The sequence below is a fragment of the Pseudophryne corroboree genome, chromosome 1, assembly GCF_028390025.1.
Source record: "Pseudophryne corroboree isolate aPseCor3 chromosome 1, aPseCor3.hap2, whole genome shotgun sequence".
Classification (NCBI taxonomy): domain Eukaryota; kingdom Metazoa; phylum Chordata; class Amphibia; order Anura; family Myobatrachidae; genus Pseudophryne; species Pseudophryne corroboree.
This window is the reverse complement of record NC_086444.1, coordinates 124,126,503-124,145,465: the sequence shown is the minus strand read 5'-3', so window position 1 is coordinate 124,145,465 and position 18,963 is coordinate 124,126,503.

Sequence of the window (18,963 nt, the reverse complement as noted above, 5' to 3'; positions counted from 1 at the left end):
AGGGAAGCAGAGGGGCAGCAGCAGCAGCGCCTCCACCAGTAACACAGCGCTGCTGCGGCTCCCTTCTCAGCCTCCCTCCTCCTCCTTCTCTCCAGCCCGGGAATCGTCTCTGACGCTGCACCGAGGAGCCTGAGCCAGCGGAGAGGGTAAGTATAATTCTTCTTTCTTTCTTTCTTTCTTTCTTTCTTTCTTTCTTTCTTTCTTTCTTTCTTTCTTTCTTTCTTTCTTTCCTTCTTTCTTGTGCCTGCCTGCCGCACTGTGTAAAAATGGGGGACTACCTGCCGCACTGTGTAAAAATGGGGGATTGCCTGCCGCACTGTGTAAAAATGGGGGACTGCCTGCAGCAATGTGTAAAAAGGGGGGACTGCCTGCAGCAATGTGTAAAAAGGGGGGACTGCCTGCAGCAATGTGTAAAAATGGGGGACTGCCTGCCGCAATGTGTAAAAAGGGGGGACTACCTGCAGCAATGTGTAAAAAGGGGGGACTGCCTGCAGCAATGTGTAAAAAGGGGGGACTGCCTGCCGCAATGTGTAAAAAGGGGGAATCAGCCTGCCGCAATGTGTAAAAAGGGGGAATCAGCCTGCCGCAATGTGTAAAAATGGGGGACTGCCTGCCGCTATGTGTAAAAAGGGGTAATCTGCCCGACGCAATGTGTAAAAAGGGGAATCTGCCTGCCGTAATGTGTAAAAAAGGGGGACTGCCTGACGCTATGTGTAAAACAGGGGGACTGCCTGACGCTATGTGTAAAAATGGGGAATCTGCCTGCTGCTATGTGTAAAAATGGGGAATCTGCCTGCCGTAATGTGTAAAAATGGGGACGCTGTCTGCCGTAATGTGTAACAAGGGCACGCTGTCTGCCGTAATGTGTAACAAGGGCACGCTGTCTGCCGTAATGTGTAACAAGGGCACACTGTCTGCCGTAATGTGTAACAAGGGCACGCGGTCTGCCGTAATGTGTAACAAGGGCACGCGGTCTGCCGTAATGTGTAACAAGGGCACGCTGTCTGCCGTAATGTGTAAAAATGGGGACGCTGTCTGCCGTAATGTGTAACAAGGGCACGCTGTCTGCCGTAATGTGTAACAAGGGCAAGCTGTCTGCCGTAATGTGTAACAAGGGCACGCGGTCTGCCGTAATGTGTAACAAGGGCACGCTGTCTGCCGTAATGTGTAAAAATGGGGACGCTGTCTGCCGTAATGTGTAACAAGGGCACGCTGTCTGCCATAATGTGTAACAAGGGCACGCTGTCTGCCGTAATGTGTAACAAGGGCACGCGGTCTGCCGTTATGTGTAAAAAGGGCACGCTGTCTGCTGTAATGTGTAAAAAGAGGAATCTGTTCGCTGTAAGGTGTAAAAGGGTCTCTACCTGGTGTAGTGGTGCTACTGTGCGGCGTAATTTGAATAATGGAGACTACTGTGTTGGTATTATTTTGTGGCCACACCCCTTCCCCACGAAGCCACGCCACTATGTATTTTTGCGCGCGCCTACGGCGCGCACTGCCCCTGGGGTGGACTTGGATGGGGGGGGGGGGGCCCCAAAGCATTTTGTCGCACCTGGGCCCACCGCTTGCTTGTTCCGCCACTGGTTGCAGCCATCTAACAGGTGGGTGGTAAGTCACCACTGTGGGGGGCCAGTTACATGAACAGAGTAAAAACTGGTACAATGTACACACAAGTGCCACCCAAGGTGTCCCAACTGTGGCATACCCCGCCTCCCACCATAACAGTATTCTGCTCAAGCAGGCCACAGGGTGTTCCTGATTATTCTGCTCAAGCAGGCCACAGGGTGCTCCTGCCCATATGGCTCCTCCTGGCTCAGTACTGCTCCCAGTCCGTGCAGTTGTGCAGTAGTTCGTAAAACACAGTCCTGGTCAACAATGTGCGCCATCAGCACTGATGCAGGTACCAGAGCCTCCTCCAATGACTGGAATGCCAACTCACAAGCGGGTGCAAAGTCCACTGACTTGGGAATGCCCTTTCTAGCTTTCTCTTTAAAGGGGTTCACTACAGGACTAAAGTGAATTACAACGTGTCCGTAGGGCCTTACAGGTTCTAAGGTCAGTACCAGTCTGGGTGATGTGGGCCGGGGACAGCCTCTGGTTGCCTCTGCTTTTGGCCTGCCCCTGTCTCCTCCCACATGGTGCCCCAGGCACTGCACCTCTGTCATTCCTATCTGGCAACGGTGTGAATGCCAAATTGTTTTCTCACGAATATTTAAAACGCCTGCACCTCTTATTACCATGTGCCATGAATGTGCACTATACATTGCAAAACACTGCATCCCATAAGAGAAAACAATACACCCACACATTATCTGAGTTCCAAAGCTCATTGATGTATATATTTGTTATTAAAAGGATATGGATTCAATATATTACAAAGTACAGTATACCTATAGTTACATGGTTACACTCACACGGTAAGCAGTTAAAACATATAGTTACATACAGTAATATACAGTTACAGTTACAGGCCAGTTACAGCAAATACATCACCATATCTTTCTCGTATAAAAGTCTCTCCATATCACTCTCTCTCTCTCTCTAAAATCATGCTGGCACTCCATCATCGTCTGAGACCAAACAGCAACTGAACTCCTGTGTGATCAGCAATGTGTTATCTAGTTTGGGGGAGGGGACTCTCATTCATGATGAGTCACTGGTTTGTTCGTGTGCTGATCAGGTTCAGCCTTGGGGACGTCTGAGGGGGCTGGCCTGAGCTTCCTGTCCACTATCTGTTTGGAATATCTATTGTTCTAATAAAAGTTATATTAGCTTTTATACATTTAATCATAATTATTTGTTGCAATGTCCTACAACTTAATAACAAGTATCAAATGAATCTACACATTAATCTGCTTGCTTTAATATCAAATATGACAGGTGTATCTGGTTTCGTTCAAATAATACACATACATGACATTACTTCATTATCTAATTTTAAATCATCATGATGTCTGACGCTTGATATTATTATAATTATGTACTGTATGAAATAAGTGTCGAATCCATCTCTGTGGCATGTCCGTGTAAATGCGTGTGTTACCATATATTGCTGTGCTCGCTGTGCGTATTTGCAAGTATAGCGACTCATAATGTGTGTAGTTTGTATGTTCTTTTTATGTAATATTTTTGATTTCGACAGTGCACCCTTTGGCAGCAAACAATAACTGCCATCAATTATTAAAATAAGAAAAAAAAAAACATTTCATACAATAATCGGTGACCTAGACACAAGTATGTATTAATTTTGCAAATCAGACACTTGTCTATATTTGGGGAAGACAGGGAGGAGGACGAAACATCCTCTATATGCACTCGGCGGTCACGGGACCACTGGTTGGGTGTGGGACAACATTTAACCTATAGAATATGCTGGGACAGTGCTTTGGCCTATAATGTCTGATTTGCGACGAACATTTCACACATACATGTACCTACGTCTTTGTACACTGATGTTTGGATTCGATTGAGGTTCTGCTGGGTAAATGAAGAAGACACAAACAAATCGTGACAGTGACATATAAAATTTTCATGATCTACATATTCCTATCATTTTCTGAACATTGTTTCCATTTCTGGAACGTATGCTAGGTCTGTTTAATCATTGAACAAGAGTTATAAGTAGTGTCGTTCCTAAATAACATAAACCTTCGGAGTTCAGGGAGAGCCACTCATAAACCTTACTTCCACATATATTAATGAGCTCTTTATCTGCAATGTGTGAATAGCCATTGTCTGATTGTACCTGATTACCTCTGAACTCCATAACTACTAGAACTTTGCTTTTTCTCTGACTTTAACAAACTGATCGGCTAATCCTGGGATCCTATAAGGAAATCACTCCTTCCTTCAGAACCAGTTCCAGTCCCACACTCGACTCCTCATAAAAAAACCTCTCAAAAATAGAATATCCTGAAAAAAAATGTTTGTCAGCGGGAAAGAGAGAAAAGAGAAATAGAACAAAACAACTCTTGTTCATAACAAATCAATTACAATGACTGGTCTTTCTGCAATCCTTTAGTACGCTCAGGTAGTGTTCAACAGCGCTGCATCTCAGTCTTCACGGAACAGAGTCTCTGGTGATACTCTTGCGATCTCACTCCATGTACGAGTTCCTTCCGGACTACCGACTTTCCTGCAATGGGAATCGTGAACCCAAGTCTCTCTCTCGGCTACTTTCACTGGGATAGTGCTGTCAACAAAACTTGGTATGGTCCTTCCCACCTGTCTATTAGGCAACCTGAGCGTAAGAACAAGCACACAGTCTCTTGGTTCACAATCAAGACAGTATTTGGCATACCAGCAATCTACAGTTTCAAGTTCTTTTGCCAAGTTCTCAAATGCTGGCTCATCTCAATAAGGTACTGTACTGTCACCTCATTGGTGTCTTTCTGATCATTGTGCGGATCAATCATGACATGAGGTTGTCTTCCAAAAACAACCCAAAAAAGACTCAAATACCAAAACAAAAACAAATTTCGAAGAGGGTGATTCATTGAGTGAAGATCTGGGAGTGGTTCCGAAGCTACATAATACTAGTGGCAGTATCTATGATCACAATAGTACAATTTCAAGCTTTGCTCCTACTTCTAGGGGTACCATTATCTACACACAAATTTCTGCGCAATTTTTCTTTGCGGTAAACACAGCAGCATCCGTGGCGGCAGGAAATGCCTCTACCCAGTTTGAGAAAACATCAGTGCACACCAATACATAACAATAATTCCTAAAGGGTGTTAACTGTACGAAGTCGATTTGTATTTCCTGAAAAGATCCGTCTGCAGGAGGGATATGGGATGGCTCTGTTGGTATTGCTTTACCAATATTCTTCCTCAAGCAAGCAAGACAGGTCATTGCTCTCTTACCTGCATGAGAATAGAATCCTGGCGCACACCAGTAGGCTCTCATCAGCCTGCACATACCCTCTTTGCCTAGATGAGTCAGACCGTGTGCCACCTCAGCTATACTTGGAAGGTATGCTCTGGGAGCTACTGGCTTACCGTGTCCCGAGGACTCCTGGCCATACCCCTTTGTCCTCCAGACTGCCTTTTCCTGTAGGGAACACAAATTTTTTATTTTAATTTACTATCGTGTGTTTGCAATGTAGGGTACCATGAGCATAACTCAAAAAAAAAACAACATCTCTAGAGGAGAGAAAGAAGAAGAAAATGAAAAAGAAAATGTCAGTTTTGCCATTCACCAACAGGCATATCAGTGTCTATACAAAATTTTCCTTCACCAGTATTCCCATTCTCCACCCTTTGTGCATGACAAGGCACACTGCAGTAATACTGGTGTTATCGTGCTGTTGGGATATACTGGGTTTGGGCAGAACTCTGAAGGACGTAGGCATGTGGAGTTTGAACTGTAATTGGGTCCATGTATTGTACCACCCTGTGTGAACGCAAAAGATGAAGAGGAAACTGTAGAGAAACAGAATAGAGGTTGGTGACAAATGAGTTTGTAGAGGTGAAGATTTTATAAAAATTTGACAACTGTATTGGGCACTACGGGGAAGTGATTCTCTACTTGGTCTACTCCCCTTAAAAAGAATTCTGTGTTTATCGTATCGCTATTGGGACTATCCCAGCCATCAATCCAGTGTCCTGTCCATCCTAAGTTCATAGGGAACCCGGTATCTGTGAGATAATTTCCTCTACCTGTGATGGATATGCACCTAGAACAGTAGAATGCGACATTAGTCTTCGTGGGTGTCTAACATACTTGGTACTTCCTGTGCGGGAGCACAGTATATGTATATCAAATCTAACAAAATTAAGTTAATCAGGGGCTATTTCTGCTAGGAAAAAGAAGCAAAAGTTTATAGGCCCCATCTTAACCCCAGCAAGTTTTGTCAAAGGGTAATGTTGCATTTATTCTGTTCTTCCCATTAGCCGAATCTGTGTTTCTATATGGCTTATGATTCCTTACTATATGTCCCTTGGTCCCGTCTATGTGTTTAATAATATGGCTTGTGTTTTCTGTCTAGGGGTCTATATTGACTATGTGTTCTACTACTCCTACAATCTCTGGCAAAATGCCCTTCCTTCCAACAAGTGTAACATATTATTGACCATTAGGGATCTGGGGTTTGGACTGATGGGTCTTTCCTGTATGTGCCAGTATACTTACCGTCCTCAACCTCTCCACCTGTTGTTCTCTGTGCCTAGCACTATTCTTGTGATGTTCAATAGCACACTATCTAAGATTAGCTACTGTGACCCCTTTCCAATTTTGCAAAGAAGTCTGCACCCTGACACTCAATCCCTTATTGAGCCCGTCCATTTGCACAGAGACAGCCACCTCCCATTTGCCGAATTAGTGTTTACCAGTGATCTTATCCAGATGGAGAGTTTTCTATTACTGCAAGAGACAAAAAAAAAAAAAAAGTTTAACAAGCTTCTAGGTCATGCGAAGTATTCATTCAATCCTTCTCATCCCGTATTAAGGGTCTGTACATGGTCCAACAAACATTTCCGAGCTCATATTTACTAGGGGCATTACTAGGAATGAATACTTCTTATATGGTAACTGAAAGAAATACCCGGGGGTTACCTTGTCTCTGTCCGCTTTCCTACTGGCAAATACTAATGTGCGGACAGGTTTTTTCTCCATTTCTGATGTTACTTTCTTGATTTTTATTTTTTTATTTTTTGTTTTACTATATATGTACACGAATGATACCATACTTACCTGTTCCACTGGTCTCTGCCACTTCCCCCACAGGCTACTGCTCTTCTTTTACCGGTTGGATACTCCTCTGGGTACATGAGAAATGGCTAAAAAAATTCAGATCACCTTCTCCTCCTAAATAAAACTTCAACATTCATTAGTACATATAAAGGTTACAGTCATATTTTTCATATTTTTATTATTTTCTATAGTTTGTATGCTGGCCGTAACTGCTTCCACATCTACATATGGCGGTGTACTTGCATTCTCTTTTTTTCTTCCTACTTGTTTATTGTTGCTACAAGTTCAAACAGTTCTTATATTTCCATTCTTGTCTTATATGACTTTGGTTAGACATACCACCTGCAATACCTTAGGATCAAACTCACCAACCCCTCTTGCTGCTACAGGTTTAAACAATTTGTATGTCTGACCCTTTGTTTTCGGGATTTTATCAGACATATTCTTATCCTTAAGTTCTGCAATACCTCTGGTTCAAAGCTGCCCACCCTAGGGAATGGTACCCTATCTTTGTCAGTCATACATACCCATTCAGACAAAAAGTCTTCAGCGTGTGGGCAATATTTCCCACACATAACAAACCTCGCTGACCCCTTGGGTCACGGCTCTACAACCTGAACCCTGGCTACCATACATCCACCGCTTGTGCAATTGGATCCCATCGCTGACTTTTTCCTTTTACGTAATCCCCAATGCACACCTCAAATAGACGGTGAAAGACACCTAGCGCTTTCACTCGCTCCTTCTCTGCTGAGTACCCCGACTCACTCCAATAGTGAACACCGCGTACCCAGTGAGGCCCTATTGATTTCTATTTACTGGAAGTGTTAGGAGTGACTTACCTTTTCCAGCAAATATCCGCCGCTGGAGATTTTCCTGAGAGAGACCAGCGAAAACTCTCTATACACTTATACACAAATCACGCTTGCGTATGCTCTATACAGCGCTAATGATACCGCGATTTTACGCAAAAGCTCGTAAAAGGGGTATCAAGTTACGCTATGTATCGCACCCACAAACGCGCGGTCCAGTCGCACAGCGTATAGGTACTTGTTACCTATCTGCCGTACAACCACGGGTCAATGTACAAACTGTGACCCTCAGCTCGGAGCGTAACAAAAAACCTTTTTACTTCAATACTACACAATGCACAATTCCCTATTACGCTCCTCTGCAAATCTCCTCACGATTTGTGTATTAAACCTTATACTAACGTGAGTCAGCCGCCTCACGCCACCAAGCCTCCACTTACTTGATGTACCACACTACGGGATCCCGAATTCCCTGGGTTCAATATCCACTCACTCCTACGTTTGCTCACTCAAATACACTTTGGTTTTTCTGTACAGAAAATTTAAATTCATTCAGATAGGCAGCTTTACCCCAGAGGCAATACAGTTTAAACAAAAGTTTTATACTAATCTGCATTAGAAACCAGGTAGTTTTGTGCTATTGTATTAAATGTCTACTATCCCACCTTTGAACTAAACGACACTATTGTATAATTTGTACTTAGCGCACGCACTCTTACGCACTTTGCGTAAACACGCGACCATGCGTGTCTCTTACGCTGCGTGCCAGGTCCTGTACTTTGTCCGAGACACGTGTACAAAACCCTGCGTCCGCAATAAAACAAATCACACAGCTCTATAAATGTGAACAATACTAATTACTATTGCCCACTAGACACAACTTGTTCTGTATAAACTTTTATGCAGACCTGCGTTTGTGTCTTTACACTTACTTCCTTAAAATACTGTTATTTCAAATTTACCTATATAGCAACAAATGTATCCTATTTCACACAGATCTATAATGACTGCAATAATCTATAATTGAAATGATATGATTCAGATTGGATAACTATCCTGCAGAACATACACTGATATAAATATACACATAATTATAATAATATTATATATATATATGTACCATTCACTGGTCTCCTATGAGACACCTTACCTCTTATTTCCATATCAAAGCTATTTGGTTTTTACTGCTAAAAAAAAGCAGTTACACGGGTTAATTTGCATTTCATTGGATATCCTCCCTGTAAGCAGATTCTACAAGTCTTGGAAGGAAAAAAACAAAACCAACTCTTTCTTTCCTTTTTCTATCTGTGTGCAACCCCCTCACTTGATGTAAAGTAATTACGCACAGACAAAAAGGACAGGAAAAAAAACTTATCTCACCATTTACTCTCACTAGGCCCAACTGAAACTATTTGTAATTGACTATGGCATGGGTTAAATAAATGCATTGGTAACTCAGTGCTTGATGTGACCAAGGGAACTGATTGTTCTGGGCAGAGTGAAAATCAGCTATTTAGAAAATGACCTTCCTAAAATTACCACTGCTCCTCCCCCTTCCACATCCATGAGGTTTACACAAAATGGTGGACAGGCCATGTGGTTAGTCCAAAATGGAGGACAGACCATGCGGCTTCCTTTGTCACAAATAAATCACACATTATACAAGCACCAGAAGTTATTTTAGGCCTGAGTTGGAAAAAAAACTATATCAAGTCTATGCAGCAACTTTTAAATGTACTTTTAAACCTACTTAACAGGTAAACAATCCAATCTGAATCAAACACAATATGACTTATTTGAACTTTGTTTTGCAACAATAAAAATACATTTTAGCATCTTAAATATTATGAGAAACGCATTGTCCCTTGAAATTTCATATCATTGGCTTACTGATAACACAACAATACACGTGGATGTTATTCATCAGCGCCGCAATGCGTCCATCGGAGCCGGTCGATCACAGCCGCGTTTGTAATGTACAGTGCATCATTAAGACCCTGATATCGCAGACCAGCCCCCATCTGTGAATGCCAAATTGTTTTCTCACAAATATTTAAAATGCTCGCTCTAATATATATTGTAAACGCCTGCACCTCTTATTACCATGTGCCATGAATGTGCACTATACATCACAAAACACTGCATCCCATAAGAGAAAACAATACACCCACACATTATCTGAGTTCCAAAGCTCATTGATGTATATATTTGTTATTAAAAGGATATGGATTCAATATATTACAAAGTACAGTATACCTATAGTTACATGGTTACACTCACACGGTAAGCAGTTAAAACATACAGGTACATACAGTTACAGGCCAGTTACAGCAAATACATCACCATATCTTTCTCGTATAAAAGTTTCTCCATATCACTCTCTCTCTCTGTAAAATCATGCTGGCACTACATCATCGTCTGAGACCAAACAGCAACTGAACTCCTGTGTGATCAGCAATGTGTTATATAGTTTGGGGGAGGGGACTCTCATTCATGATGAGTCACTGGTTTGTTCGTGTGCTGATCAGGTTCAGCCTTGGGGACGTCTGACGGGGCTGGCATGAGCTTCCTATCCACTACCTGTTTGGAATATCTATTGTTCTAATAAAAGTGATTTTAGCTTTTATACATTTAATCATAATTATTTGTTGCAATGTCCTACAACTTAATAGCAATAATCAAATGAATCTACACATTAATCTGCTTGCTTTAATACCAAATATGACAGGTGTATCTGGTTTCATTCAAATAATACACATACATGACATTACTTCATTATATAATTTTAAATCATCATGATGTCTGACGCTTGATATTATTATAATTATGTACTGTATGAAATAAGTGTCGAATCCATCTCTGTGGCATGTCCGTGTAAATGCGTGTGTTACCATATATTGCTGTGCTCGCTGCACGTATTTGCAAGTATAGCGACTCATAATGTGTGTAGTTTCTATGTTCTTTTTTTTTGTTTTATTTTTTAAATCATGAAATTTTATTAGGAAAGATAAACATGTAAACAACACATGGTAACACAGGAAATAGAAATGCAATAAATGTTGTCAGGGAGACCGTAGAGAGTAAATACTCAAAAATATACATATTTTCCAGAAAAAAAAAAGAAATATTATAAATCAATATTCACGAGATTCGATACGTAGAGTGTTGTAATAATAAAAATTCACGATTGACCAAGATAGAAAACATCAAAGGAGTGTGAGTCCATTGAGCATAATTATTAAGTCGTGGTGGTGGATCTAGTAAAAATAAGTAAGGGTAGCGGGTGGGAAGATGTAGGGAAGGGAGAAAAGATGGAAAAAAGAAAAAATAACCTCTGACGAGTCAGGAGCCCAGATGACAGGGAGCAGGGAAGAGAAAAGAGAAGAGAGAGAGGAGGAGAAAAGAAGAGAATTTTTTTTTTTTAAGGGGCTGGGGGAGACATCATATGAGTCCTTATTGAGTTTCAAAACTAGTTAAGACCTGGAAGGGGTGAATTTTGGTATCTGTACCAAGGAAGCCAAGTGGAGTGGAATTTTTGTACTGTATTGTGTTGAAGACTAGTGATGTATTCCATTTGTGCAATTAACCAAATCCTGTTTATTAGTGCTTGGCGGTTGGGTGCACCAGGGGCTTTCTAGTTACGCGCTATTTGGTATTTGGCCGCACAAGAAATATGGAGGATCAGTCTATTTGTGTCTCTGGGTGCTTGATCCAGATGGGCACAAAGAAGTAGGTTAATAGGCGAAAGAGGCTGCGTCAAGTCCAGCAGTTGGGCAAGGAGGGCTCGGACCAAGGCCCAGTAACAGGTGATTATTGGACAAGACCACCATGTGTGAAAGAACGTGCCTACCAAACTGCAATTTCTCCAGCAAAGGTTTGAGGTGCCAGGAAACATTCTGTGCAGGCGGTCTGGAACCAAATACCATCTTGTATAGATTTTAAATGAGTTTTCATGAATGGCCACGCTGATGGAACATCTCGAGACCGCGGCCCGGATATTTTCCCAATCCTCACCCTCGAGATGTAGCCCCAAGTCCGCTTCCCAGGCCTGCTCATGTGGTTCAAGGGCGGGGGTTTTGGGGGTCAAGATGGTTTTGTAAAGGAGTGAGATGACGCCTCTGTCAGTGGAATTATACATACAAAGCCTTTCAAAAGAGGAAGGGATTTGAAGTGGGAATGATAGGTGTAAAGAGGAAATGTAGTGACGTATTTGTAGATATTGGTAGTGCAGGGAGTTGGGCAAACCATATGTAGCTTGTAGATCAGTGAACGATCTGATGGTGTGGGTTCCTGTGAAGTGATGGATCCTAGTGACACCTGCAGAGATCCAAGGGCGGGCCATTACTGGAGACAGGCCTGGGGGAAATGCCAAATTATTCCAAATAGGGGTTAGGCGGGAGGGGCCAGTAGACAATTTCAGTCTTTTGTTCAGGAGCTCCCAATTCCTAAGTGTTAGCTCTACAGTAGGTGTAGGGTGGATAAAATGAGGGTAACTTTTGCTGTGAATCCAAGGTAGATAGGAGACTGAAGGGACGCCAATTAAGTCGCTCTCTAGATCGACCCAACGTTTAGTATGCTGCGGGGCGTACCAAGCAACCAATTGGCTCAGCTCAGTCACAGTGAAATAACGCTGAAGGATGGGGAGGCCTAGGCCTCCATTCTGAGAGTGTTTGGCCAGGGTTTCCCTTCGGAGTCGAGGTTTTGTGTGGTTCCAAATAAATTCACATAGCGAGGACTGGAGAGAGCGAAGGGTGTGTGGGGGGATTTGAATTGGGAGTGTTTGGAATAAATACAGGAGTTTGGGGAGTGCATTCATTTTTATAGCATTAATGCGTCCTATCCAAGAGAGATAGTAAGAGTCCCATTGGCGAATATCCTTGAGAATCGAGTTTATGATGGGGGTTAGTTAGCCCGGTAAAGAGAGCTGTAAGATTTGGTTATGAAAACTCCTAAGTATTTAAGTGAATGTTTACGCCATGAGAATTCGAAGTTTGCTTGCAACTGGGTCTTGAGACGTTTGGGGATGTGTAGGGAGAGGGCCTCGGATTTCGACTGGTTGATTTTATATCCCGAGGTTGCCGTAGATAGACAATTCTCGAAAGAGATTGGGAAGAGAGATAGTCGGATTCGTCAATGTGAGGAGTCAGCGAATAGGGAAACAATATAATGATTGCGGTTGATGATAATCCCGGAAATATCTGGGTTGGCCCTGATGCGGCTCGCGAGAGGTTCGATTATCAGTGCAAAAATGAGGGGAGATAGCGGGCACCCTTGTCTAGTTCTATTGGAGATCGTGAAGGGGTCTGACAGTAAACCGTTCGAGTGTACTGAAGCTGAGGGATTTTGGTATAGGGCTTGGATGGCCCGTAGGAATTTACCCTGAAAACCAAAGTGTTGCAGGGTTTGCAGCATGAAAGGCCAAGAAACCCTGTCAAAGGCCTTCTCCGCATCCAGAGCAAGCGCCAGAGATGGAATCTTGTGGAGGTTTATATACTGAATAATGTCAATCGTTCACCTGGTGTTATCAAGAGCTTGTCTGGACTGGACAAAGCCCACCTAGTCAGGATGAATTAGGGAGGGGAGAATAGGGTTAAGCCTGTTGGCAAAAATTTTGAGGTCGGCATGCAATAGCGATATGGGCTGGTAATTAGTAATTAGGTGGGGATCTTTGTTTGGTTTTGGGATTACAGTAATAGTAGCCTTGTTGGTTTGAGGGTAGAAAGGGGAGCCTTCCAATATTAGATTAAATACTGTTGCGAGGTGGGAGAGTAATGAAGATTGAAAGGTTTTGTAGTATGACATTGGAAAGCCGTCTGGGCCTGGAGCTTTAGACGGTTTCTGAAATTTGATAGCAAAAGCTATCTCTTCTTCGGTAATAGGCCTGTCCAAGCCTGAAGAAGTCTCTGGGTCTAAACAGGGTAGGTCACACGATGTTAGATAGTCAGAGGCAGGTGGGTGGTTCGGGTCGAGGGTGGGCGGTCGAACTGGGAGATTGTAGAGGCACTCATAGTAGGTTTTAAAAAGGGAGTTAATAGTGGAAGGGTTATATTGGAGTGAGCCATTGTTATCTTTGATAGACGGTATGGCGGTTTGCGCTTTCAGAGCCTTCAATCTGTTGGCCAATAGTGTGTCAGCTTTATTACCCTTTTCATAAAATCTTTGTTTTAGCCAACGGAGTGAGTACTCAGTCTTTTCGGCCAACAAAGCGTTTAAGGCCGCTCTGGCGGTGGTAAGTTGTGCCTAGAGAGAGCGAGAGGGCCGTTGTTTGTGTTGGGTTTCCAAATTGTGGACCTCGTCTGTGAGAGAAGTCAATTTTTGTTTATGTTCCCTGTTCCTGTATGAGGCGTAACTAATGATATGACCTCTTATAACTGCCTTGTGCGCCTCCCATATCAGTGGGGTACAAGAGGAGTCAGTGATGTTCAAAGTGAAGTAGTCTGCAAGAGCTAATTTGATTTTTTCCTGGAATTGGGGGATTTTCAACAATGTTTCGTTTAAACGCCAAGTAGGTCGGGATGCCGGGGTGTCGAGAAAATCAAAGGTAGCGGTGATGATGGAATGATCTGACCACGGGTTGGTGATGACGGATGAGTCGAGTATATGTTTGGAGGCCAGGGCACCGCAGAAGAAGAGGTCAATTCGGGAGTAAGATTGGTGTGGGATTGAAAAGAAAGTGTAGTCCCTGGATGTGGGGTTGAGGGCCCGCCAAACGTCGAAGAGACCGGATTCCCGTGTGTGCTTGTTTAGAGATCGGTATGAGGAGTCGCGGTGTAAGCGTGATTGGTGAGAAGATTTATCTAGTTGGGTATCCGGGACGGCGTTAAAATCTCCCCCTAGTATTAAATAGCCTTTTCTGACTTTGGACAGTGTGGAGAAGAAAGAGTTGAAAAAGGACGCTTGTCCAGAGTTAGGGGCGTAAACAGTGGCTATTGTGCATTCTAAGTGTTCCAGTTTACCCGTTAAAATAATAAACCGCCTGTCCTTGTCCATGTGTGAGGAGCCCAGAGTAAACAGAGTTTTGGAGTTTACCAGAATGGCCACCCCATTGTGTTTTGAATGGCTCGAGGAATAAAAAGACGTCGGGTAACGTTTGGTGGTGAGGGTTGGGTGTGACTGGGCTTTAAAATGAGTCTCCTGAATAAATACTAGACCCGCCCTAAGAGTTCGAAGAGATCGAAATAAGGATGAATGTTTCTGGGGAGTGTTGAGGCCCTTGACGTTCAGAGACGCCAGCAACAGGGGCATCGTGAGTTGCAGTTAAGAGATTAAGAAGAGGAGGAGAAAGAGAGAGGGGGAGAGGAAGAAAAGGGAAAGGAGGGGAGAGAAAGAAAAAAAAAGGGGGAGAGAACAAGTGAGGAGTCGCGGCCCGTCAGAGGAAAGAGGAGAGTTAAAGGTAGTTGACCAGAAGAGGGAAACAGAAAGGGGAGGGGTCCGTGCAAAGGTTCCTCATGACCAGCGAGGAGGAACAGGCACAGAAATTAGGACCAACTGGTCCAGAGTGGGGAACTATCAGGTGATAACCGTGCTCCCTCCAAGGGGATAAGGTGGAGGAGGAGTGTGTTTACAGGTAAGAGTTCAGCAACATGAACTCGTGGATTATATAAAATGAGTGAGGGACCATGTCCCTCCAGTGGTGAGGTATTTAGAAAGTGAGTTGACAATGGCCATAGGGTAAAGAACATGGGTGAGAAGTAACATGGAGTAAATGCAGTAACAAGAAGAACCAAACATTAACACTGGTGGTATAATGGAATATACGCAAAACAAAACAAGACCGACCCGTTAACAGCAACCTTTACATTAATTCCTCAAACACATTGTCAAGGAGGTCGGTGTGCTTCCTACTGAGGCGCTCCGGGTCATACGCTCAAACATTTCCAGTATGACCTGGACGCCGACTGAAAAACAATAAAAATGAAAGCAAGGTGGGGAGGATCTTGTAACAAATTTGTAAATATACGGTTGCATTGAGTATTGTGGAAGAGCTAAGCAATTGCTATAAAAAGGAAAGAGAAAAAAAAAATCGGCAAGAAAATGTATTGTTTAAAACATGAAAAACATATAGAAAGGCGAAAGATGACATAAAAAAACAAAAACAAACAAACCCCAAGTATCAGCCGAAAAGTGCAATGCTTAAGACTTGAAAAACATATAGGAAGGCGCCACAAAAAAAGAATAAAAAAAAAAAAAAAACAGCAGCCAATGCATTATATGCAGTAAACGTTAACTGGTAAAATGGGCCAGAGCAAATAGAACCGAGTCATATGTGGGCCAAAGTACTTGAGTGCAAGTGGATGCAAGAGTGGCTAGGCCGTTTGGTGGATGGAGGTTGTCGCTGGCAGTGTGTCGGAGTCCTCCAAGTGAGACAGGAAATCCTTACCCTCTCTCGGGTCTCTGACGATAAGTGTTTTTCCATTGAAGTCAATCAGTAGCTTGAAGGGGAACCCCCAGCGGTATCGAATTCCGCTCGTACGGAGTGAGGAAGTCAGATCCTTAAGCTCTCTTCTTTTGAGTAGCGTGGAGGGAGCCAAGTCCTGAAAAAACTGCAGCTTAGCATTTTCAAACAGGATGTATGGTTTGCTCCGGGTAGGATTAAGAACCAGTTCCTTGTCCTTAAAGTTGAGGAAGCGCAGAATGACATCCCTGGGGGGGTCACCATCACGTGGTTTGGGCCGGAGAGCTCTGTGGGCTCTTTCTAGTGGTAGTTCTTGGGATCCCAGGGTCGGCACGACGGTGGAGAACAGCTTGTGTAAGTATGCCTCGAGAGTCGCAGGGAGAATGGATTCCCGGATATTACGTATGCAAAGGTTATTTCTCCTTTCGCGATTCTCCAGATCCTCGTTCTTGTTGCGTAGGTCCGAGATATCCCGAATAAGATGGTCGATGTCTCTAACAGGGACGTGCGGTGAGCTAAATTGCTCAGGAGGCACTGGCTTGCACCAGAGCCAGATTTCCATGCAATATATGAGCCAAAGGATACATCTGGGCATTATACACAGGTACAGCAGTATATACTCCTGAAAATTTTGTGAGTTTTGATTAGAGAGGTGCTGAAAAGTTAGCCAGGTGAGGCACTGCCTCACCTGCCATAGACTTTTTACTCCACAGTTTTGGCTATAAAAATGATTAGAATAATGCAAAGAAGATATTTCAAACATATTCTTTGTATTTTTCATATATTTTATACAGTAAAAACTCTGGTACAAACGTTAGTATGACAGGAAAGGCTCTGCCTCACCTGCCTCACCCCACTGCACGTCACTGGTCTCTAATGGTCTCACTCTGTTCTTTGTGAAGAGTATCTTGTCGGGATTCCAATTTGGAGGTTCTGGAGGACAGAGACGTTATATCTGACTTGATGGAAGCAACCACGTTGTCCAGTTTGGACTCCAATGATTCCTTGAAGTCCATGATGAGCGATTTCAGAGCTAGAATCTCCTCTTTGGTTGATAGAGCAGGAGGTGAGGACGAGTACTCCTTGTCGGACACCGAGAGACTGGGTGAAGAGGGACCAGAGAGTGAAGACGGTTTGTCGTTTTTGTCGGCCCTGGTGAAGTGTTGAGATATGTCCGTCCCCGCCCGCTTTCTAATGGCGGCGGCGGATTTAGACATGGTAGCAGCCCGGCAAATGGGGTGAGTCGGGATAGGTCAGATAAGGTGCCGGAGCGGCACGTGTTGATATGCAAGCGAAATGGCCTGAGGATGAACCACTGGAGGGCTGGGACAGGGTATGTTCAGCGGGGCATGTGGCCCGTCTGCAGTAGTGTAGAAGGGGAATCACAAGTTACAAAGTGACTCACTTCTGGTGGTGACAATAGTCAGAGTGGCATTAGATGGAACAGGAGATACGGTCCCTTATAAAAATAAATAAAAAAAGATAAATAAATAAAATAATAATAATAAAAAAATTAAGGAGCTATCAGAATTCCTGTGACGGATACGTAAAATCCAGCCGTGCGAAATGTGGAGGAGGGGGTCCAAGATTGGGGGCCGTTGTATGGTTCCTCTTCGGCACAGTGCACTGCGACCGTACACTCAGCCTACAACAGTGAGGGGCCGTGAGGTCGCAGCAACAGTGCCACAGGGCCAGGCCACAGAGGGGCTAAGCAGGTGGTGGGGAAGAGGGCCTAGAGTCAGGGACACAGCATGGCCTCTCCTGACCTTGTTGTGTGTCAGCCCCCTTCAGCATACACCACAGCAGGGAGCTCCAGCTGCGGTGGTCTTATAGCCTGGGAAAGTGCAACTGCACTGGAGTCGCAGGGAGGATAAAATGGCAGCCGCCAGCGGGGATCCGGAAGCTGCCGTCCTTACCCGTCGGTAGCAGGAGGGGCGGGGGGGGGGGGGGGGGGCGAGGAATCCCAAGGAGTGGGGTGCTGGCAGTCCTGGGAGTGAAATTTACAGCCTGGGAAACGATTACAGGGGAGAGCTCAGCTGAGGCACATCCACCTGCTCCAGCAGTCAGGCCACTCCGCTGTATCTTTATGTTCCTGGCAGGGGCAGAGAACTGACCATGGGGGAAGGAGTGTAGTGAGAGCGGTAGGGGCAGGGAGCCACAGCAGCACCTGCAGCTATAGGGTCTCTCTCACCTACCACCAGTCAGCCGCCTCCGTCCTCCTCCCGTCAGGCGATCCCCGGCAGGTCCCGCTCTGAGCTCCGGCGCATGCAGCAGTGAAGCGCTCACGTGTTCCGGCTCCCGGCAGCGGTTGAATGAAGAACCCGCAGCGCAGGTTCAGCCAGGGAGTGATCAGCGCTCCGATGTTCGCGACGTCTTCAGGGTAGCTCGGACTTGAGGCCCCGGCGTCAGGGAGAGGTGCAGGCCACAACCCGCGGAGACGGCAAAACCGGCTCCCGGCTCCCGGCTCCGTGACCCGCAGTTACCAGCTCAGGGCTAGTAGATGCAGGTAATGGGGTTATAATGCAGCGATACTGTGGTCAGGGATGCAAAAGTGGGGCTACTTTGAGGGGATATAAGCAGGAGCTCAGTTTGTATGTTCTTTTTATGTAATAATTTTTACTTCTACAACGGTCTGCCCTAACTGTCAGACCTGCCCTCCAATCCTCCTCTGTCGACCTATGACTCAGGAAACCTACCCTGTCACCTAGGTCTGCTCTTTCCTCCTCGTCCGCTACCTGTGCCACAGTGATGGCGGCCAGACCACCAGCCTCTGGATCCTGTGTGGCATCCACTACAGGGAAGCTGCGTGTCTTCCCCGATCTACTGCGCACAGGCAGGGGACCTGCTGTATCCACAGCAACTTGCTGTGAAGGTCCCCCTATGGGCAGATGCCCAGAGACAACACAACCGCTGGAGTGCCCCAGCTGCCAACACATGGCACCAGCCTTACAGTTGGTTTGGGCGTCATCCGACATTCCAGACCAGGGTAAGCGCTGTGACAGGCACTTCAGGGTACGGTCTATCTCAGGGTTACTGTCCAAAGGGGTTTTGCTGGCAACCGAC